This window comes from Budorcas taxicolor, chromosome 5 (assembly GCF_023091745.1).
Source record: "Budorcas taxicolor isolate Tak-1 chromosome 5, Takin1.1, whole genome shotgun sequence".
Taxonomy (NCBI): domain Eukaryota; kingdom Metazoa; phylum Chordata; class Mammalia; order Artiodactyla; family Bovidae; genus Budorcas; species Budorcas taxicolor.
Window position 1 is genome coordinate 154,161,251 of NC_068914.1, and position 14,275 is coordinate 154,175,525.

Genomic DNA, 14,275 nt, shown 5'->3' on the forward strand with positions numbered 1-14,275 from the left:
CCTGCCCTCTATGGCCTCAGTTTCCCCATCTGTCATATGGGAGCAGAGGGGTAGCCTCAATGGTTCCCCCCAACACCAACTCCATGAGCTCCCCAACCAGGATTCAGCCCCCAAGATCTGACTCCCCCCAACTCATGCCCCTCGGCGGCACACAGTAGGTCTTCAGAAAATGGGTGCAGGACACAGAGTTCCCAAGTCACCTAACCTATGGCTGTCTGGGCTCAGTCATGGAACAAGTTGCAGTTCTCTGGGAACTCCTGTCACCTTCACAGCTCCCGAGCCAGGATGCCTGAACCACAGGCAGGAGCTGGGTGATCCCATCTCACAGCTGAGGTGCAGGGTCTGCCGCAAGATTCACAGGGCAAGCACCTTCCTGAACTGACCCGGAGTTTCCCTGCCAAACATTCTTCCATTCTTGTCTCTCAAAATGCAGTCCCTTGATCAGTAGCATGGGCCTCCCCTGGGAGCTTGTTAGAATGCAGAGTCTCAGACCCTACCTAGTCCTGCTGATGCAGAATCTGCCTTCTCACAAGATCCCCAGGGGATTATTTTGCCCAGTAATGTTTCAGAAGCGCTGTCTTATAGCATAGACCCCTAAATCCCTCTGTGTGGCCCATTCATATTTGTTCAATCAATCAGCAAAATGTTGTGGGGTTTTGGGGGGCTGATTTTTGTTTGTTTATCTTGGCTGCGCTGATACCTTTTTATCTTTGTTGCAGCGGACGGGCCTCTCTAGTTTTGGCACGTGGGCGTCTCTTGTTGTGGCCTGCAGACTTAGGTGCCCCTCAGCATGAGGGATCTTAGTTCCCTGACCAGGGATTGAACCTGCATCTCCTGCATTGGAAGGCGGATTCTTAATCCCTGGACTACCAAGGTAGTCCCTGTGTTTTGTTTTGTTTCTAGCAAAATATTTGTTAAGTGAATTCTAGCACCTTTTGTTGCTGGGGACTCCCTTTGGGGACAAATTCAATGTTTCCCAGGCAACCATCCAAGAAGCCACTGGGCTCCCACGTATACAAGGTCAGCCCCTGTCTGGTTGAAACAGACCAGTACCCAGGCCTTACCCATCTGCTGAGGTGACCATCCTGTCCTGTGATCAAGTGACCCTCCAAGTGGCGGTCTGGCTGCAATGATGTTAACAATTATAAAGGCGAGAAGCCACGGCGTGTCCCCTTCCCACCCCCAGCTGAGGTTCCTCCCCCTAATACGTGAACACACACACTTACACACACATGCAAGCACAGTTGCACTGGTACACACACACATTTGCCCGACTGCATGCACACACACATACACACGCCCCTCCCAGGCCCTGGTGTGCCTGTGTGAGTCATGGGGTGACTCACAGGCACATCCCCCTCCCTGACTGGGAAAAGGAGAGGGAAAAGAGGTATCTCAGAGCCAAACGTGAGAAAGTGACTTTGGACACGCCTCGCAAGGGACTGCCGGGTCAGGGCTGGGGCTTGGATCCAAGGGGTCCCTCCTGGGAAACCAAGCAAGTCAGAGTCAGCAAGTCCTCCCCTCCCGCACAAGCGCACAGGACTGTGTAGGGACTGTTAAACACACACACACACAGAGCATCAGGACCAGGCCCCATCCTCGGGCCTCCCAGTGGCTCCTGGGGGTGAGAGCCATTGCCACTGGCGCCAACCATTGCCCCCTAGGCCCCAGCCCACCCCGCCCTCAGTTACAATCCTCACACTTCCAGGGCCCACATCCCTCTCCAGGGAGGTGTGCAGACAGCGCAGGGAGTCATCCGCAACACGGATGAGTGGCGGAGGCCTGGACCACACTGGGCTGGAGGATGGTGTTATCTGCCGCCCCCTCCTCAGGAGGGAAAGCTTCAGGAGTAACAGGATCAGGGATGCAGTGGGCTGGGAGGATGTGGAGCCTGGGGGCAACGCTGAGGTTGGGACGAGCAGCCACCTCCTTGAGACCTGGGGCCGCCTCAGTTTCCCGATTTGGGTGATTTCCTGCCATCACTGACTCTTCTGAGGCTCTATCTTCCCTCAACTCAGAAAAGACATGGGTGAGGAGGGCAGGTTGTGTGGGGGAAGGGGCTCATGCGGGAGGCAGGGTCCCCGCTGCTGGGGCCCCAAGTCCCGCTCCGCGACTCAACACCCCCTCCGTGTGTGGGATCGTCCTCTGGGCTGAACCCTTGACCCCCCTCTCCCACCTACCCTGGGGGGAGTGGAGGCAGGCGAGAGGTGTCTGAGCCGCGGGGAGGCAGGGGTGGGTGGCAGAGTCGCCCCGGGTCTGGGAGCTTCTCACTCACATCGGCCAGCTGCTTCCCAGCCCCAAACAGGTGGCTGCGGAGCAGGGCTGGGGGGTGGGTGGTGCTCCGACGGCCCCCACGCCCCTGCTTTCCGCCTTGATTAGCAGAAACATTCCTACATCTGTCATGGGAAGACAGCCTGCTCCCCGGCGTCGTCAATCACCCAGGAAATGCAAACACATTCTGGCTGCTCCCAGACCTTCTTCCCACAAAGTCGTGGGCAGCCTGGGGCCCCCCACCCCCACCCCGGAGCAGGCGTGTGAGAGAAACCCACACCCCCCCCCCCCCCCCCGCCCCCCTGCTCCTCAGATCTCAGCTTCTGCCTCAGCGGGGAAGGTCTGAGTCACACACCTCTCTCCTTACACACACTCTCTCTTTCTGGGGAAGACGTAGAACTGCCAGCAAAACGTGGACGCACTCAAAGCCACGCCCACAGACAGCTGTGCGCATGCGCGCAGACACGCAGGCAGGGGGGTGCAAATGCGCTCACAGCTCTTGCCCCAGCAGAGATCTCTCTCTCCCATAGCTAGCACACGGCAGTGCACAGTAGGTCCACACCCAGTGGCACTCCCCACCCTGGGGCCTCCAGTGCAATGTCCCTATTTCTTCCACCTGCTTCCACTGCTGTCCACTCCCCCACCTGACTGGGATGTGAGCTCTGTATGGTCAGGATCTTTCTCCCATTCACAGCACCCCAGCACCTAGCACAGAGCTTGGCATACAGTAGGAGCTCTGTAGGCTTGCTCAGTCAAGGAACGGATCTAGACCCAACCTGCAATTTGGAACCAAGTCCAGCCGACTCTCAGATTGGTAAGGGAGATGAGCACTGTCAGTGCTCTGGACCACTAAGTTTGGTGTTTGTTACGTGGTGTTAACATGTCAGTTGCTGACTGAAACAGCTGAACTCACATGTACTTTTTCAGTTGATTCACTAAGCTTATCTGGCTCACCATTGTCGTTACTCCTGTTTTTCAGATGAGAGAACTGAGACAGAGAGGCTATCACAACCCTAAGGGAGGGGCAGAGGCAGCGAGATTCCAGAACTTGAGTACTTAACCACCCCATCACTCTCAGTAATCAAATCTGCTACCCCAGAAACAAGGGTGAGGCCAACCACCAGCTTGGGCCAGACTCTGCTTGTTTTCTTGTCCCTTTTCTGGCTTGTTCCTCATGCAGGGAGCCTTGGTCTCCAGGAGAGAGGCCTCCAGCAGCCCTCCTTCCCAGCCGAAGCCTTCACAGTCTACAGAGTAATTTCACAGCCTGTGTCCCATTTAATACTTACAAGAGCCTGGGGAGACAGGTGTCTCTACCTTCAGCCTGTACACGATGAGAGGCTCAGAGAACTGTACATCTTGCCCAAGGATGGAAAAGAATATGAGGGCAGATAAAAGCTAACATATGTGACAGTGTATTCTATAAAAATAAATTCAGTTGTAAGCAAACAAAAGAAATATCCAGTTCATATCAGCTGAGGGAAGAGAAACAGGGATTTAATTTTTTTCCATCATAAGAAATCAAGAAATAACAACAGTAATCCTGGCTTTGTCCCATAACTTGACAGGGTCAGAGCTGGAGTTCTTACTGTTTCCTTGACTTTGTTATCACGCACATCACCTCATTACTGCAAAATGGCTGCTGATCCTCCAAGCCCTGCATCTGCATTCAAAGCAGGAAGGGAGACTAGAGAAGGACGACCTCCCTGGAAGTCTCTGTCTTTTTACTGCAGAAGAGCCTCCGTTGTCACCCTTCCTCTATACCCAACAGACTTCCTCTTACATCTCAGTAGTCAAAATAGGGTCACACGGCCACACTTAGACCGACCACTGGTCCAGGGGAATCAGAGGTCCATGACTGGGTTTGACCAATCACAGTTCATCTTCTGGCACTGAGATCACAGCATTTCTGCTGACTTCATAAGCAGATCAGTGTTCTGTTTACCGGGAAAAGGGAGGATGGTCAGGTGAGGCGACAGGCACACCATCAGTCAGTTTCCATACAGCATCTCACTTGGTCCTCATACAGCCTTATGAAGCCAGGACTGTTTTATGGCAACTTAGCAAACGAAGTAACAAAGCTGGAGAGCTGGAGAGCTGCTCCGTGTTCTTACCTATTCTTCCAGACTGCAGGGCATGGAGGGACTCACATGCCAGCGAAGCAAGAGACTGTGCAATGCGAATATGTCAGGCCCACTCACCACACACACCTCACCACATGCCTGCCCTCCCTTGGCTCCAACTGTGCAAGGTCAGAGTACCTCGGTACCCAGGTATGACAGGTGAAGGCACCCATGTCTGGGGGGGTTGCTGCCCATGAAGCTCACTGCAGCCACTGTGCTTTAGCCAGAGGTATGGGCTGAGCCTCTCTCCCCCCACCCCCGCCCTTGTGGAGGGACCTTGCTGCCAGGCTCTCCTACTTCAAAGAAATCTTGGGTAGAATGATTAAGGGATTCAGAGGGAAAAGCGTTCACTTCTGACCACAGGGACAGTCTTTTTTCTCCCAGTTTTTCTTTTCTAAAAAAATTGTGGTAAAATGGGCTTCACTGGTGGCTCAGATGGTAAAAGAATCTGCCTGCAATGCAGGAGATCTGGGTCCAATCCCTGGGTCAGGAAGATGTCCTGGAGGAGGAAATGGCTACCCACTCCAGTATTTTTGCCTGGAGAATTCCATGGACAGAGGAGCCTGGCAGGCTACAGTCCATGGGGTCGCAAAGAGTTGGACATGACTCTAGTTAGTGAATGATTAACACTCACAAAATGCACATAACATTGAAGTTAGCATTTTAATCATTTTTACGTGTACAATTCAGTGATTTTAGATACATTTAGATTGTTGTGCAACCAGCGCCACCATCCATCTCCAGGACATTTTCATCTGGCAAAACTGAAGCTGTAGCGCCATCAAACACCAACTCCCTATTCCTCCTTCCCCATCCCCTGGCAACCATTATTCTAGTTCCTGTCCCTATGAATTTGACTCCCCTAGGGACCTCACAAGATCTCACTTTCACTTTTCACTTTCATGCATTGGAGAAGGAAATGGCAACCCACTCCAGTGTTCTTGCCCGGAGAATCCCAGGGATGGGGGAGCCTGGTGGGCTGCCGTCTATCGGGTCGCACAGAGTCGGACACGACTGAAGCGACTTAGCAGCAGCAGCAGCAGCAGCAGCAGAAGCAGGGACCTCACTGAAGTGTATTTTTGTAACTGGCTTATTTGACTTAGCAGAATGTCCTCCAGACTCACCCATGTTGTAGTTTGTATTAGAATTTCCTTTTTTTTCAGGGCTGACTATGGGGCTTCCCTATTTGTCGAGTAGTTAGGACCCTGCGCTTCCACTGCAAGGGACATGAATTTGATCCCTGGTCAGGGAGTTGAGATCCCATGTAGCACGCGGCAAAAAAAAAGGGGGGGCTGAATAATAATCCATTTGTATGTATAGACCACATTTTACTTATCCAGTCATCTGTCAGTGGACACTGGTTTGCTTCTAGCTTTTGGCTATTGTGAAATAGTGCTGCTGTGAACGTGGGGTACCAATATGTCTTTAAAACTGTGCTTTCAATTATTTTGTGTGTATACCCAGAAGTGGAACTGGTGGGTTGTACAGTAATTCCATTAAGTCTTTTTAGCAACCGCTGTACTCTTTTCCACAGCAGTGACACTATTTTACATTCCTGTGGGGGCAGTTTTAACAGCAAATTGGAGGTTGACCTTGAAGATGATCAGCGAGGCTTAGATGTGGGGAAACCCACAGCACAGTGGGGAAGGAAGGAGGAGGTGCAGCCCAAACTGCGGGCAGGAGGGCAGGCTGGGGAGGGAGAGGTCAGGGTGTAGATAAGGGCAGGGGCCTCTGCACATCTGTGGGTGAGTGTGACTCTCGTTTGAGGATGGGACCCGCAGATGACTTTGAACAAAGGATTGACCCGACCACTCTACCCCCAGCAAGATTCACAGGGCGGCTAAGAGTCAGGGGGACTGTGGCAGAATATTCTGGGGGTGGGAGACCCAGGAGGAGGTTTTTGGTAGCTGGGGCAATAGAGTGAGAATAGAAACCAAGTCCACAAAAAGAAGCAAAAAGGCAGTGAGCATGGAACCAGGATAGCAGGGTCAGGACTAGAGTGAAGCCACTGAAGCACTCACCTTGGGCACAACATTTTAAATAAATAATATTTATTTACGGCTTCTCTGGTGGCTCAGTGTAAAGAATCTGCCTGCAATGCAGGAGTTGCAGGAGACACAGGTTCAGTCCCTGGGTTGGGAAGATCCCCTGGAGGAGGAAATGGCAACCCATTCCTGTATTCTTGCCTGGAGAATCCCAGGGACAGAGGAGCCTGGCGGGTCCTTAGTGTCGTGAAGAGTTGGACATGACTGAAATGACTTAGCACACATGCATATTATTTGTTTAAATAATTTATTATAAGACTTCCCCGGTGGCTGAGTGGTAAACAATTTGCCTGCCAATGCAAGAGAGAAGGGTTAGATCCCTGATCCAGGGAGATCCCACATGCCTCAGAACAACTAAGCTTGAGCACCAGAACTACTGAGCCCGGGCTCTAGAGCCCAGGGGCTGCAACTACTGAGCCCCTGTGCTGCAGCTACTGAAGGCTGCGTGCCGAAAGCCTGCGCTCTGCAACAGAAGCCATCGTATCGCAATGAGAGGCCTGAGCACCGCATCTAGAGCGGCCCCCTCTTGCTGCGACTAGAGAAAAGCCAGACCAGCGTCGGAAAGCCAGCACAGGCGAAAACAAAAATAAAGAAAATTATATAAGACAATTTATTGTAATGCTTATCATAATGTTCTAATATTTGTATTATACATATAGGTAGAATTTATATTTTATTTAAATAAAGGATCTGACCTGGCCAAGATTAGAGTGAGGCAAGTGAGACATCCTGAAAGTGTAAGGTTGGATCGTGTCTTTAATTGAAATTTGATATTTGGGTCACTGTGGACTTTTTTTTTTGCATTCATTTTGATTAAAAAAATTTTTTTTTCTGTTAATGAGAATATCTACAAAACAAAAACAGACTCGAAGATATAGAGAATAGACTTGTGCTTGCCAAGGGGGAGAGAAGGACTAGGAGTTTGAAATCAACAGATGCAAACTAGTATATTTAGGATGGAAAAACAACAATATCCTCCTGTACAGAACAGGGAACTATATTCCATATCCTGTGATAAACCATAATGGGAAAGAACATGAAAAAATATATGTGTTTATCCTTTGCTGTTCATCTGAATCTACCACAACATTGGTATGCCCCAATACAAAATGGTTTTGGTGTTAAAAATCTTTTAATTTTTTTAAAAAAGAATATATATGTATATACATGTATAACTGAGTCACTTTGCAGTACAGCAAAGTGATTTACAATGCACAACATTGTAAATCAACTCAACTTCAATAAAATTTTTAAAAATCGTGTTGAAAATATTACTGATCTTGATACTGAGTGTTTGGTGCCGCCTGCAACTTTGCACCTGAGGTGAGCGCCTCACTTAACTCCACCCTGGACTGTGGCATAGATTCATGCAATTATTTAGCAGGACTTACTGTGAGCCTGTGACATAACTGTGCTAGGGTCCGGGGATACTAAAGTGGGTGAAATCAGTGTAGTTCTCTGTCCTCAAGTTCAAGGCCAAGTAGATAATGAATCAGAGATAGAGAGACCTGTTTTAAAATAGTTTATTTGTTTTTTTTCTTTAAGGCTGTGTCGGGTCTTAGTTTTGGCATGCGAGATCTTTGTTGTGTGCAGATAGATAAAATTTATATTTTATTTAAATACATTTTATCTTCCCTCTAGTTGAGGCACATGGGCTTAGTAGTTGCAGCTCTCGGGCTTAGTTGCCTCAGCACATGGGATCTTAGTTCCCCAACCAGGGATCAAACTTGTGTCCCCTGCATTGGAAGGGGAACTCTTAACCACTGGACCACCAGGGAGGTCCCCTGGGGAGATAATCTTGGGCAGGTAGCCTTCTAGCCTAGCCTAGAAGAAATGAGTGAAGTGTGGTACAGAATGAGATAGACATTTAGCTTTTGTTTTGCTTCAGGGTTTTGACCACCCACTCTCTGAACCCCACTTCATGGGTCTTAGCCCATGGACTACTCCCTTCAATTGAAACTAAAAATGCCAATCCCACATTCTCAGACTCCCTTGCAGCTGGGGCCTTCAAGGCTCACCCATCAGATGCATCAACTCAAGATTTAAAAACAAGACTTGGGCTGCCAAGAAGCAGAGCACCTCCCTGCTGAGCCCCGAGGACAGCGGTGCCCAGGGCTGGGTGTTGGCGTGTGGGACGTGCAGGTCACAGGGGCTGTGACATCCTTCAGGTGTTTGGAGCACCGGCCTCAGAGATCACCTGGGAGCATCGATCTTGTTTGCATACCACAAGCCTGGGTCTCCAGCTCACTGATGATTCATGAGTCACTCAACATTCTTTGAATATCCTTTTGAGTATCTATTCTTTGAACATCCTTTTCTGCTTAAGTTAACCTGAGTTGGTTTCTACTGCCTGCAACCTAGAATGCTGCCTTATATAGAAATTGGTGCCAGAAGGGGTTATAGCCCATGGATGCTGGAGGATATTCAGAGAAGCTGAGATGGGTTATCCGGACTGCTTGGGACTGGAGACAGTAAAAATTCAGAGCATAACAAGGGATCAGACCAGGAATCCTATGGCATGCGGAGGAAAATGGGAATTCCAGTCCGCCACCTGGAATCACCTGGAATGAAGAGCCCGTTGAGGGCAGGGGTTTTGAGACTGAAATTCCACTGCCTTACAAGAGCATGTGAGGAATGAGGAAGTAGACTGTGGGAAGGCACTGCTGGCTCGGACAGATGAAGGAACTGAAGACAGTGTCCTGAATTCTTGACTCCAGAGCCAGATCAAAACCAGAGGACTCGTGTGCTGAAGATACCTGATTTCTTGCGGCCATAAGGCTGAGACAGCCAAAAATGAAACAGAATCTGAGCCTGCAGCGTGGCAAGTTATATCATTAGCAGATGCCATGGCTTTCATCAGCTCTGCTCGGTGGACATCAGATCTTTGGGAAACTGTGAGCTCAGCCTTTGTATGGAGCCACGTGGGAGGGTATGGGGTAATGCTGAACCCCTCCCTGATCCCCCATACTCGCTGAACTCCCTTGAGAGCTGAAGCAACTTCTCCTCACGGTCTGATGATGCTGGCCCTGTCCAGGGCCCATTTAACAAGCCCCCTGTGTCCCCCCATCCCTCAGGGTCTTCAGATCGCAAAGCCGTCCCCAGATGGCCAGTGGGATGGGGCAGCACTGAATATCAACCCCAAATCAAATTTTGGGCAAAACTTCACCCAGATGTTATTTCATATCATCAAAAATCTGGAGACAGTCTGTGAATGGACTGACCGAGACAAATCTAACACGGTGGTACCTAGCGGCAGTCCTGGATTCGTGGTGTCAGACTGATCAGCTGGGGTGGCTCTAATTGTTTCCAGGACTGGTTTGTTTATGGCAGGCATGCTGAAGCCTGACTCAACGATGGCCCACGCTCACTAAGGCGGAGATGGCAGAGATGCCGAGGTGGAACGAAAAGACAGCTGTGTGAATTAACCATGGGAGACCCATCCCACCTAAGGACACCTCCAAATACTTTCATGCTTTCCTTCGCCAAGAGGGTGAGGACCAGGATGCTGAGGCAACACAACAGCTTTCAAAGGACTCGGTGTCCAGGTGCAGAGTGCTGCCAGTGATCTGACTCCTGATTTCTGGGGGAGGGCGGAGTAAAGGGGCACCTAGCCCTCGGGAGGGCAGAGGGCATGGCAGCCATGACCGGCCATCACAGCAGCAGGACCAGGTGGCCATCCCAGTGGTCTGGCCATGAGGACGGGTGGGGTTAATGGATCACAAAGTCCCCAGGGCGGAAATGGGCCAACGACCCACAAGGACCTAAGGCTTTTCTTTTAAAAACTAATTTATTTTTGATTTTTTGGTTGTGCTGGGTCTTCATTCCTTTTGCACAGGCTACTCTTTGCTGTGGTCCGAGGACTTCTCATTTCAGTGGTTTCTCTTGTTGCCGAGCATGGACTCGAGGTGTGGGGGCTCAGCAGTTGTGGGCCACGGGCTTAGCTGCTCCACGGCACGCGGGATCTCCCCGAGACAGGGAAGGAACCCGTGCCCCTCACATTGGCAGGTGGATTCTTATCCACTGCACCACCTGGGACATCTGGACCTAAGACTTTTATAACCAGAAGGATCTAGGTCTGGTAAACAGAGGTCTGACTTGACAGAAATCAATGGGTGGTCCCACCCCCATCTCAAAGCCAAGTCCGTTGGCAGACCCAGAGCTCCCTGAGCAAGGAAAGGACCTGACATTACATTCCGAGTCGGTCCCATGCATCTCCCCAAAACATTCCCCCAAGGGGACCATGGCCATTTATGGAAGAACTATGCCCCGGGGAGTAGGAGGGAGGTAGGTCTGAACCTCGCTGAGTCCTTGTTTCCTCATCTGTAACGGAGGACAATAATATCTGCCTGAAAGGATTGTGGGGTTAATTGAGTAGAATAATGGGGCAGTGCCTGGAATATAAATGCACGCTCTGGCTGCAGCTGAACTTTTCATCCCTCTGTGATTTTGTGCTCATTCTTTCTTTGTTTCCATCTTAACTCCACGGTAGTCGAGTGTGATTGGCCCTTTGCTGGATGCTGAGAGTTAAAAAATAACACCCCACCGCTGACCAAGGTGAGGGATACACCGGGATCAGTGCACGGCCCTCATGTCTCTCACCTGTGCAGCTGCTCTGTAAGGCCACACAGGGGCTTAGTGCTGCTGGGACGGGGCCAGCTGTGTTCCGTGCTAAACCTTTGTTCTCTTCACTGGTGCGATACTCCTCGGAAGTTAATAAAACGAGGTGGCAAATACAGATCTTGGGACGTGGTAGAAGTAATAGAGAGGGGAGGAAGGAGGGAGATAGTGGATGAGTAGAGAGAAGGACAGATGGATGGGTGGATGAATGAATGGACAGATGGGTGAATGGGTGGGTCATGGATGATGGATAGATGGGCAAGTGGATGGATGGGTGAGTGGATGGATGTTGTGGGAGATAGGCAGATGGGTGAAAGGGTGGGTGGGTAGGTGGGTGGGTGGCGGGGTGGATAGATGGATGGATGGATGGATGGATGGAGAGATGCAGATATAGAGAGAGATGATGGCTAAATAGTTTAGAAGATGGATTCGACATGACCCCCAGCTCGCAAGAATCTTCCAATCAAGGAAGATGGCTGAGAAGTTGAAATACTTTATCTGTAGTTCGTGAATGCAATGTCCCAGCCTCACCACAGTGTGTGTGATGAAGATTAGCCAAGCAAGCTGCCACATGGGGCAGACACACTTGATTGCTCCGGTAACAGAACTTTATGTTCATTCATTCAATGGGCATCTATTGAATGCCTATTATGTACCAGGTACTAGGCTCTGGGGACAGAAAGATGAACAGAATAACTCAGTGGGGGCTTGGAGGAGATGAGAAAAGATGTACAGTGGACCCTTGAACAATGCAGGTTTGAATGGCATGGGTCCACTTACACACATATATTATTCAATAGTAAATACAACAGTACTATGTTGTCCACGGTTGGTTGAATTTGCGGATGAGGAAGAACCAAGGATGAAAGGTAGATGGGGAGGGCTGACTATAAACGGATCAATCCTTATGTTGTTCAGGGGTCATGTAGAATGAGCCAAAAGCGGTAAGTTTTATGGCGATAGATAAAGCAGCTAAGTAGGCAGCGGGGAGTGAGGGAGTTAGTTCTGCAGCAAGACTCACTGGTGGGTTGACAATTGCATGGAAGCCCAAAGGAAGGGCTGAGATCCGAGAGGAGCAGTGACTTTCCCAGGATCACATGGTAAGTGCATGACTGAACCAGGACTATACCCCAGGTGGTGTACAAGTGTTGGGATTCTGGGGTTCTTGGTCTGATGTTATGAAATAGTGGAAACACACCAGATGCGGTGTTAGCAGAGGAGGGTGTGGTTGGGATCCAGCCACTCAGGAGCTGCGTGATCTTCTGCAAGTCACTTACTCTCTCTAAGCCTGTTTGCCATCACTTTGCCCTTCATTTCCTCCTCCATTCCTTAAAACAATCCCACTAGTAATAAAAGGTCATAGATATTTTTCTTTATGAGTGAAAAAGGTCCATTATTTTGTTATGTTACAGAGGCAGCCAACTCTAAGCCTCCAAGGAGGGCTAGAGTTCTACTCTAGTTGAGGGAGAAGTCTTGCTAACTGGGACAGAGAAGATTCCTGGGGTGTGGGGGTAGGGGTGGAGAACAAGATCTGAGTGGGCCCTGAATAAAGGAGAAGAGTTCACAAGGTGATGCTAAGTGCCCAAGGATTGTGGAAGATTAATGGTCCAACCCGGGAGCCACATCATCTCTTTTCCAGAATGAACAGGGATATTATGATTGAGTTTGGTTATGAACAGAAAACCCCAAATAAGAGTAGGTCAAATAGAGATATTTCCTCCTTTCTTATATAAAAAACTCTTGAGCTAGGTGGTCAGGTGTCAGGGACCCCCGGCCCTTCTGTTATGCTCCACCAGTCTCAGCACTTTTTCACCTCAGTGCTCAATATGGCTGCTGAAGTGCCAGACATCATGCCTGTATTACAGCCCACAGGGCAGAGAAAGGAACCAAGAAGGGAATGCCCTGTCCCAAGCAGAGGGGATTCTGGAAGAATGTCATTTTAGGTTGGTGGTTCTAAAACTCAGAGAGGGCCCACCAGGACCCTGGAGGCCTCTAGGCTGGACACTGCAGCTGCCTGGGACGGCACAGCCGGGAAGAGCACCCGGGAAGGGGAAAGATACAGGCAGCTCTGCCTGTTTCACCCAGGATATTCCTGCAGCTGTCCATGGAACATCACAGCTGCTTTTCAGATGCTGCGATGTCACATACATTGGGCCCTCTAGCTGCCTGCTAAGTTCCATCCCCTGCTCCTGAGCCTTCTCTAGTGCCTTGGGACCCAGAACTCTGGGGGTCTGGGGAATGGGGAGGGTTCTAAGACAGGCTGGGCAGGCAGGGGTAGAAGTCTTCAGATAAGCCCCTCTGATGTGCACTGTCCATCACCACCACCGCAAGCACAGGGCTATGAATCCCAGGGTGAATCTACACCAAATAGCTATCCAAGACCCTGGCAGAGACAGACACAAAATATGGGATCAAGGTGAATGAATGAATGAGCCAGTCAGTCTATCAATCAACCAAATAACCAATCAATCAAGGGGTGCGCCAATATTATCCAGTCTAACCTCAGCCAACTTGTCACCAAGCTGCCAACTTGTCACTTACACACTTCCAATGACAGGGACCTCACTACTTACAGAGGCAAAATGGTTTTAGTTTTAGATTGTCCTTATGAGGAGTCAGATTCTCCACCTCCTAGGTTTCCCTGTCAGCCCCAGTCTGCCAAAGGGCTTCCCAGGTGGTGCAGTGGTCAAGAATCCTGCCAATTGAGGAGGCTCAAGAGATGTAGGTTGGGTCCCTGGGTCGGGAAGTTCCTCTGGGGAAGGAAATGGCAACCCACTCCAGTATTCTGCCTGGAAAATTCCATGGACAGAGAAGCCTAGCCCATGGGGACCCAAAAAGTCCCCTAGTCCATGGGGGCCCAAAAAGTAGGACACGACTGAGCACACACACACACACGGTCTGCCAGCAGGTAAGACCCAGATACATGTAGCATCTTTCTCATGAAATCAGACCCAAGTCTTCAGGGATGAGGGGAAGCACAGAACCCCACAGCTGAACCTTGGAGACCACAAGCCTCCTGCTCATCTTCTCGTGCTTCAGATGGGGCTCTGACCAGAGAGGGACTACGACTTGCGCAAGGCCACACAGCTAGCTAAGGGCTGAACCAAGATCAGACCCCCGTCCCAACCTTGAGCTGTGCTCCTTCTAAACCCCACACTCCTCAGGGACCTCCTCCAGCCTTCCCCACAGTGGGTCTCCCCTCCCACAGCCAGTCCCAACCCG